Raw genomic sequence first — 10114 nt, 5'->3', positions numbered from 1 at the left:
ATGCAGACGATATCACGCTAATGACAGAAAGTGAAAAGGAACTAAAAGCTTCTTGATAAAGGTGAAAAAGAATGGTGAAAAAGCTGGCTTGAAACTCAACATTCAAAAAACTAAGATCATGGCATGCAGTCCCATCACTTCATGGCAAATAGAAGAGAAAAATGTGGAAGCAGTGACAGATTTTATTTTCTTGGGCTTCAAAATCACTGCAGATGGTGACTGTAGCCATGAAATTAAAAGACACTTACTCCTTGGAAGAAAAGCTATGACAAACTTAGGCAGCATATTAAAAAGCAGAGATATCACTTTGCCGACATAGATCCATATAGTCCAAGCTATAGTTTTTCCAATAATCATGTATGGATGTGAGAGTGGGACCATAAAGAAGGCTGAGTGCTGAAGAATTGATACTTTTGAACTGTGGTGTTAGGGAAGACCCTTGAGAGTTCCCTGGAAAGCAAGGAGATCAAACTAGTCAATCTTAAAGGAAATCAACCCTGAATATTCATTAAAAGAACTGATGCTGAGGCTGAAGCTCCAATAATTTGGCCACCTGATGCAAAGAGCCGACTCACTGCAAAAGATCCTGATGCTGAGGAAGACCGAAAGCAAAAAGAGAAGGCAGCAGCAGAGGATGAGATGGTTAGATAGCATCCCTGACTTAATGGACATGAATTTGAGCAAATTTTGGGAGACAGTGAAGCCTGGTTTGCTGCAGTGCATGGGGTTGCATAGAGTTGGACACAACTTAGCAACTGAAGAACAACAAAATTTTAAATTGACAAACTATTTTTTTAAGTGTTAAATTTTCATTAATTATACCTCTGTGATTTGTTTCTGTCCTATTGATCTTCCTGACCATCCATGTATTGATTCATTTATTTTTCCTTTCAAAGTCTTAAATACTGATTGGAACAATGCAGTAGGTTGCTAGACAGAACACATTTAGGATCTACTAATACTAAAAAAAAAAAAAAAAACAACGGAGAAGGCAATGGCACCCCACTCCAGTACTCTTGCCTGGAAAATCCCATGGACGGAGGAGCCTGGTAGGCTGCAGTCCATGGGGTCGCTAAGAGTCAGACATGACTGAGCGATTTCACTTTCACTTTTCACTTTCATGCACTGGAGAAGGAAATGGCAACCCGCCCCAGTGTTCCTGCCTGGAGAATCCCAGGGACAGGGTGCCCGGTGGGCTGCCATCTATGGGGTCGCACAGAGTCGGACACAACTGAAGCGTCTTAGCAGCAGCAGCAAAACTAAAATATTATTTATCTGAAATCCAAATTTAACCAAGCTTCGGAATTTCTCTGTGTGTGCTAAATCTGGCACATTAAGATGTGATTCTTCCATTAGCCCCACAAGTTAATACTGTGGCTAAAGATAGGGCGGAACCAGAAAGTTTGTCTGCACTTAATAGTCACAGTGTGGGAGAGGACACAGCATGTGGCAAGACTTGCTGGTTAGATGCTGAAAAGCAACCTGGTGTCTAGTCATGGCATGGTGCTGACCAGTCCTTGGCCGGTCTTGGTGAGTCTAGAAGTACTATAAAGTGCAGTTCTTGCCCGTGACTGGCATCTGTGTCCACCCGAGGGCCCAGCACTTGGCAGCCTGCCTCTGTCTACCCCTCAGGACATAAGAGATGAGCCCGGGGCTCTCGCATTCATCTCCATTCCTTTGCTGCATTTTCTTTCTTGAGAAGACAGGGCAAGATAAAACAAACTTATTTTAGCTAAATTCAGGAGTGAAACCACATCCATATCATCCCTTCTTGCCTTTTTTTTTTTTCTGTCAGGCCACGTGGCTTACAGGATCTTAGTTCCCCAACCAGAGACTGAACTCAGGCCCTAATGGTGAAAGTGCTGAGTCCTAATCAATGGACCACCAGGGAATTTCCCCTTCTTGCTTTTTATTGAAAAGCTATCTCCTTTTTTATTGAAGTACAATTTTTTACATCATGAATGACCTCACTCTCCCAGCTTTATTTATTTACTTTTGGTTGCGCTGGGTCTTTGTTGCTGCATGTGAACTTTTCCCTAATTGTGGCAAGTGAGGGCCACTCTTTGTTGTGGTGCATAGAATTCTCACTGTGGTGGCTTCTTTTGTTGTGGAGCACAGGCTCCAGGGTATGCAGGCTTCAGTAGTTGTGGTGTTTGGGCTCAGCAGTTGTGGCGCAAGGGTTTAGCTGCCCTGCAGCATGTGGGATCTTCCTGGACCAGGGATCAAACCTGTGTCCCCTGCATTGGTAGGCAGATTCCTTACCACTGGACTTCTAGGGAGGTCCCTGAAGTATACTTGATTTACAATGTTGTGTTAGTTTCAGGTGTACAGCAAAGTGACTCAGTCATAGGTTACTATAAGGTCTGGTGGTGGTAATGGTTTAGTCACTAAGTCATGTCTACTCTTGCGACCCCATGGACAGAGGAGCCTGGCAGGATACATTCCATGGGATTCTCCAGGCAAGAATACTGGAGTGGGTTGCCATTTCCTTCTCCATTATAAGTTATAGGTCCTTGTTTTCTATTATATATTATTATAAAATATAGTCTTTATTATTTATCAATTTAATATATAGTAGTGTGCATCTGTTAATCCCAAACTCCTAATTTATCCCTTCCTCTCCCCTTCCCCCTTTGGTAACCATAAATTTGTTTTCTATATCTGTGAGTCTGTTGCTGTTTTATAAATAAATTCATTTGTATCATTTTTTTAGATTCCACATATGAGCGATATCATATGATATTTGTCTCTGTCTGACTTACTTCACTCAGTATGACAATCTCTAGGTCCATCCATGTTGCTGCAAATGGCAGTATTTCATTCTCTTTTATGGCTGAATAATACTGCATTATGCCATACGCCATATACTCATGCATTCATCTGTTGATGGACACTTAGGTTGCTTCCATGTCTTAGCTATTGTAAGTAACGCTACTATAAACATTGGGATGCATATATCTTTTTGAATTAGAGTTTTTGTCTTTTCTGAATATATGCCTAAGAGTGGGACTGCTGGATATATTGCAACTTTATTTTTAGTTTAAGGAATCTCCATGCTGTTCTCCAGAGTGGCTCCACCAATTTACATTCCCATCAACAGTGTAGGAGGGTTCCCTTTTCTCCACACCTCCTCTACTTTTTGGTGATGTCCATTCTGACTGGTGTGAGGTGATACTTCACTGTAGTTCTGATTTACATTTCTCTAATAATTAGCAATGTGAGGCATCTTTTCAATCAAGCCTGTTGGCCATCTGAACATCTTCTTTGGAGAAATGTCTGTTTAAGTCTTCAGCCCATTTTTTGATGGGTTGTTTGGAGAAACTACCTCTTTCAGCAAATTTCTTACACAAAAACTGTACTATGTGCTTAAGAGTTTCACTCTCACGGAGAATTTTGTTCTTGAACTGTGGGGAAATCCTCTACCACCACTGACCAATGGTAGGAATGTTGGGAAACGGTTCTTTGGGGTTAACAGAATTAATACAAAGGATATGTGAGTTCTCCTGAAAGCTAAAATTATCTCTGGAATATATAAATTCATAATTTGAAATACACATATATAAATGTATATAGAGAAAGAGTTAACATTTGGATATTTAAAAATGAGAGAGAATGCAAATATAAAGCATTATTGAGTTTTTGCTATTAATTATACCTTATGTGAGTAGATGTCAAAGGCAACCAGGCAGGCAACATGTTTCAGAACTCCAACTGGGATTAAGATGATCAGCCACAGTGTCCTGTTTTGCAAAATTAACAGGTAACAAGAGAGTTTGCTTTTTAAAAGACATTTTGAGCTCTTCTTATCGTATTTTTTTAAATTGTGAAATATTTAATTATGTATCTGGTTCAATCATGAATTTATTGTAGATGTGCGATGGCTGGGAGCTCGGTTCAAGTCAAGGAAGCTTTTTTTATTTTTCAGACATCTCTAATAAAGGTCTTCTATTTAAAGATGAAATCCAACTTTATAGAGTTCTCACTTTTTGGCCCTATGCCTGCCTCAAAAAGCAATGAAGAATGAGCCATCTTTTACAAAACAGCCCTTCAAAGACGGGAAGATAGTCCTGTGGCCTCTCCAACGGTGTCCTTTGCTCCCATGTAACCTGGTCTCCGACTTCCCTCCTCCACCTCCTTCCACGTGACCACTTCAGTTCATCAGTGCTATGCTTAAAATGAGGCAAACTCAACTCCTGGTATGCCCTGAAGTGTACAAAATAGCGAGGAACTATAACTTTCTGTGATCTGAGAGCTGAACGTCCATTCAGTTAAAGCAGCCACTCAACTGCTGTTTTAAAAATACCAATTTTAACATTTCTAGCCAAGAGAAGACTAATTCAACAGAAAAGTTAAGCTTACATTTAAAACAGGTTAAAGCATTCATGATTTTGATCTTTAAAAAACCCACCGTCTCATATGAATATAAATAATGGATTAACGAACTTTTGCACAACAGAAGCTAACCTGATTTTAATCTTTACTACCTTTGCAGTAAGGAGCAGAGTAACTTCCTGCAGTAGGAAGCCTTTGGGGAATGTAATTTTCACTGCCTTGTGATGTTAATTTGAGATAATTATCATAAGCGAACTAAAAAAAGTTGTGCATATTATTTGTCTCTCTGAGAGCCTTCTGCTCTTGGCTAGGCAGGATACCAAGGAAGCCCTGGGAGAGGAATATTTAGAATTTAGATATTTCTTTAATAGCCGTGGATCCCAGAGTTTCAAAACTTTTAATGTTTCCCAGCTTTGGCTGGGAAAGCCATTCTCTACAAAGGCTTGAGAAGCCAGATCCAAGAGCTCTCTTCACTCGGTATTTTTAATGCACCTCCATTGTCAACTTTTCCAAAGCAGGATGGGTAAGACCATTTGGCTATTCTGGAATAGTTTTGTCACGTATGGAGGGAAACTATGTATTTTTTTTTCATTTGCTACCTCCAGGACCATTATGAATTTAGGTTATTTGCTGAGAAAAAGGAAGCCCTGGAGTCCCTGGTTCAGTGCTCTCATCTGACTGCCCACTAGGACGCCTTGAGTCATTTCCAGGAGCATTTTCACCTGTTGGATTGGCTTCCCTTTTTAAGACCAAAATCAGAAAAGAAGAGTGCTGGAAGGTAAATAAGGACTAGCTGTTTTTCCAGTCTCAGGCTTCCATGCCATGGCCTTTAGGCGGGGAGGTCTTCTACAGAGCACCAGCCACAAAGTGGGAGCCTGAACAAAGAGAAGGAAGGTTTTGCTCAACAGAGTCTGGAAACATTAGAATGTGCCGAGCAGTGATTGCAGAAACTGTTTGCCAGCTTTTAAAGAGGAGGCCTGTGGCTGGTAGATTTGGAAACTCAGGTGCAAACTTTCTAGGGGATACTTTGGCATAGTAAAAGTGTGAATGCCCTCCTGAACCAGGAATTTCACTTTTAGGAGTTTGTCAGAAGGAAAAAAAACCCTGATGTCCACAGAGGTTTAGCTGAAAGAATGTCTTAGTGGAAATAACATTTTTTATTATAATTTCAAAATAGGAGAATGTTCCATCTCTGAAGGAACAGTTTAGTTCTGAATCGTCCTAACAAGGACTTAACAAGGACAACAGCAAACCTGTCAACTACGTAGTTGTGCAACCAGGAGAAAAATGCAACCTCCAAAGTGTTTTTAAAGAACTGCAGGGCTGAAAATGAGCAGGAAGCCTGGTGAAAACCTTGAGTAAAGAGGGGATGTATAGCCTCAGAGAGCTCAGAAATCTCAGCAATGATTCCCTTCTGGAAGGAGAAGACCCTACTATGAAAGGGAACTATGAAAACAAGGTCTAAATAGAACAAAGCAGAATTGCTGGGGACACTGAAAAATCTTGGAAAGCACTATAAAAAAAAAAAAAAGAAGTTTAAAATGTGGGTCTAATTTTCCTAGAGATAAAGGTTGTAAAGAAATCTGAGAAACAGAAACTCTCCTGGACCAAGCTCTGAAATCCAGGGGATAGGTGACTTCTCAAGGGGTCCATATCAGAAGTTCATCACTGTGGCAACAGAGGGCTCCCCCAGCCCCACATTCCAACCACTTTTCCAGGGCAACAAGCATTACTGCAAACTGGACCCAAACCTGCAAGACCCTCGAAGGAAGGAAAGTATGGGCCAAGAGTTCTGTCCAGCCAAACTGATCTTCAAGTACACAGCCTGCAGACAAACATTTAAAAATCTGTAAGAAATCAGAGAATACTATTCTCATGAGCCTTTTCAGAGGAACCCGCTAGAACCATAGGACAGCAGTTGCAGCACCCCTGAGCAAGCCTGAGGAAATCAGGATACAAGGACCTTCCTTGAGCATTGGCTGTATTAAACTGTAGAAATAAAACAAATACAGAGATTAGGGCGACAGATCAGAATGCAGATGTTACATGCCTTACTTAATATTGTAGACATTTCTCATTATTAATAAAAAATTGAAGAAAGAGAAAATAGGAGTAAGAATAAGTTTACTGATCACCTCAAATTATTTGTTTCAAAGGATAGTATTTAAAGCTTCCAAATCAAGTAGAAGCTTAATCATATTCAACATAAACACTAATTCTATTGACTGAATGGAGAGGAGGCGTGAGGCAGAGAGGGTGAAATTAAAAGGTCATTTTATTGTTGCTCATAGTAGAGAATCAAGATCCAGTCCCCAGAAAGGGTGGATCCAGGGTATTTTACAAAGGTAACTTTTAGAGCAAAAACACAAACCTTCCTAAGTATCAAAACTACATTAAGAAAAAGGGCAAATACAAAAGTAAATAATGAAAGCACAACATAAAGTAATATGACAGAATTGAAACCAAATACATCTGTCAATTCAATAAATATAAGTGGGTTTAACTCATCTATTTTTAGAATGGTTTTCAAAATAGATTTCAAAGCCTAATCCAACTCTAGGTTATATACATCTACGACAAAATGACTCAGAAAGGTTAAAATGAAAGGATGGGCAAAGAAAAGCATACCAGAAAAATGTAAACATTAAAAATCTTACTATCTGACAACACAAAATTCAGGACAAAAAGCTTCAAAGAAGATAAAGAGAAGTACATTTAAATGCTAAAGGCTATAAAATTCATTATGAACATTTAAACCATGAATATGTACCAAATAACACAGCAGGAACTTTCACATAATACAGTATAGAGATGCAAGGACATCTAGACAAAGACACCTTGTGGCAGGGCCCAGCAGTAAGGCCAGGTAAGAACACAGGGTTGAAGATGTATGAAACACAGCCAATACTCAATGCATAATCATTTGGTCTATTGCACACAATTAACACACAACACAGTTTAGTCAAAGTAGTGAAAATAGACAAGGGTAATGAACCACTCCAAGGGGAAGTCCCCAGAAGGAGGCATCTCAGCAGTGGTCCCCAATCACTCAACAGGTCTCACAACAAGCCGAGTTAGTAGTCACCCTCTACTCCAACAGTCTCTAGCAGTTTTGCTATAGAACAGCTCTCAGCAGACTGGAATCCGGTCCTCCACCAAAGAGCTTTCAAGTCACCTGACTCAAGGACCTTTAAAAAAAAATTATTTATTTGGTTATGTTAGGTCTTAAGTTGCGGCACACGGAATCTTTCATTATGGTGCACAGACTCTCTAGTTGTGGCGTGCGAGCTTAGTTGCTCCACAACATATATGATCTCAGTTCTCTGACCAGGATCGAACCTGCGTCCCCTGCTTAGACCATCTATGGTCTTATTTTAAGGAGTCCACCAGTAGGGTATAATGATTACACCACAGGGAGTCTTGTCTCCAATGTTCTTTCTGTTCCAGTGAAGTCTTTCTGCAGATTACCAAAAAAATTCTTACCTAAAGTAACGCTCTTAATTTCTAACACTAAGACACTCACAATTCTACATCAAACAACTAATATGGAAGTTCACATTGGCCACTGTGACTCCATTTTGAACTACTTAAAACAGCTTAAATTCTATCAGCAGTAAAAGAACTGAATAGAAGTATTCTAGAGTATTTTCTAAAGTATCTTCTAGAATTCTCTTAAAAGTTTCTAGGCCCACAATTAAAAGAATTGGTGAAGAGTATTCTAGAAAACAATCTGAGGAGGAGGAGGAGAGAGGAGAGGCAGAAAGAGTCAGAGGAGGAAGAAAGAGAAGAAAGAAAAGGAAAAAACAAGAGAAGAGAAAAAAATTTTTAATGAAGATGTAGTGGTTTAAAATTCATTCACAAATTCTCTGACACTCTATTTAAAAGGTGGAGCCTAAAATGTCTTGCCCTTAAATATGTAGCGGACTCAATAATTCACTTCTAAGTTAGAGTGGTGGTATGGACCCTCTGAGTCCATGTCATGTAAGATATTGCAGCTCTCCCTTATTCCTCCTTGGTTTGCTGATGCTGAAGGAAGGCCTCCACCATGTGAGGACACACAGGCAGCCCTGCAGAGAGTCCGTGTCAGGAGAAACGGAGCCCTGAAACAAACAGCCATGTGCCTGAGCCATCCTAGAGGCGGCTCCGGGGCTCCTACCTAAGCCTTCACATAACTAAAGCACTAACCCGCAAATGTATTGAAACAGGTCTCTGGCATCAGAGACCCTGAGCCAGAACCACCCAGTTAAACTATGCCAGTTAAACTATTCTGTGAATTCCTGATTCACAGAAACCGTGAGATAATAAATAGTTACTGTTTTAAGTCACTAAGTTTTGGGGTAATTTATATCCAGCCAAACAACGAAAACAGAAGGAAAATAAAAATTTTACATTTGACAAAAAGTGACCTGCCACTAACAGACTAAAGGAAATGTTAACAAATTTTTCAGGTAAAAGAAAAGTAAAAAAGATGGAAAGTAAGCAGCAGAGAATGAATGAAGAATAACAAATAAAGTGGCAAATATGTGTTTAAGTCTAATGTTTCAACAGATTTTAAAATATACCATAACAATAAGACCTAAATAAATGGAGATACACCATGTATATGAATTGGAAGACTCGATATTGTTAAGATGTTAATTCTCCCCCATTGATCCACAGATTCAATGCAATCCCAATCAAAATCCTAGCAGCTTTGTTTTTCTAAAAATTGAGAAACTGATGCTAAAATTTGTATTGAAAAGCAATAGACTAAAATAGCCAAAACCATTTTGTGAAAGAACACAGCTGAATAACTCAAATGACATGATCTAAAGACTTGCCATAAAGCTACAGCAGGAGTTGATGAAAAATGATTTTCATGTTTGTAAACAATTGAAAAAAGAAACAAAGAAAAGTATCTAACAGGAATTATATAATAGCCACCCTTTACAGAAAAATCTTGCTCTTTGAGCTACAGTAATCAAGACACTATCAAAAAAAAAAAAAGACACTATCATATTGGTAAAAAGATATACAACATAGATCAATGGAGCAGAATAGACTCCAGAAATAGATTCACACATAGATGGTCAATTAATTCTTGACAAAGATATTAAAGTACAATAATTGAATGGAAAAAAGATGGTCTTTTTCAACAAACTGAACTGGACCAATTAGACAACCACATGCATAAAAAGAAAAAGAAAAAACAACCTATGCTGGGAAACAATTTTCCATGGGTGTCTTATGTATCTGCACATCTTAAGAGTTAGACACTAACTGCCCTTTTGTTCCAGATTGTCTTTTCAAGGATATTTGTCCATGAAGCAGTCTAGGGATAGTGTCTATCTTCAAAATAAAGGGTCAGTTTGTTTACTGTCCAGATAAAAAAGATAATGTACTCCTCTGGGGCAAAGGTTGAGCAGGTTTGCTTGCAGCCTTTTATGAAAGATTGTGTGTGTGTGTGCTCTCAGTCATGTCTGACTCTTTGGGACCCCATGGACTGTAGCCCGCCAGGCTCCTCTGTCCATGGGATTCTCCAGGCAGAATACTCGAGCAGGTTGCCATTTCTTCCTCCAAGAGATCTTCCCAACCCAGGAATAGAACCTTCGCTTCTTTTATTTCATGCATGGCTGGTGGATTCTTTACCACTAGCACCACCTGGGAAGCCCTTAGAAAAGACTGATGTTCCCTAAACTTGGGGTTCCTCAGCAGTCATACAAATCCATCGCCTGTACCTGTTTGTACCTCATCCACTGCTGACCTTTTGTCATAACCCCCGTGGGACTTAAGGGACAAGAGG

This window comes from Ovis canadensis, chromosome 5 (genome assembly GCF_042477335.2).
Source record: "Ovis canadensis isolate MfBH-ARS-UI-01 breed Bighorn chromosome 5, ARS-UI_OviCan_v2, whole genome shotgun sequence".
Classification (NCBI taxonomy): Eukaryota; Metazoa; Chordata; class Mammalia; order Artiodactyla; family Bovidae; genus Ovis; species Ovis canadensis.
This window is presented reverse-complemented; position numbering follows the sequence as displayed.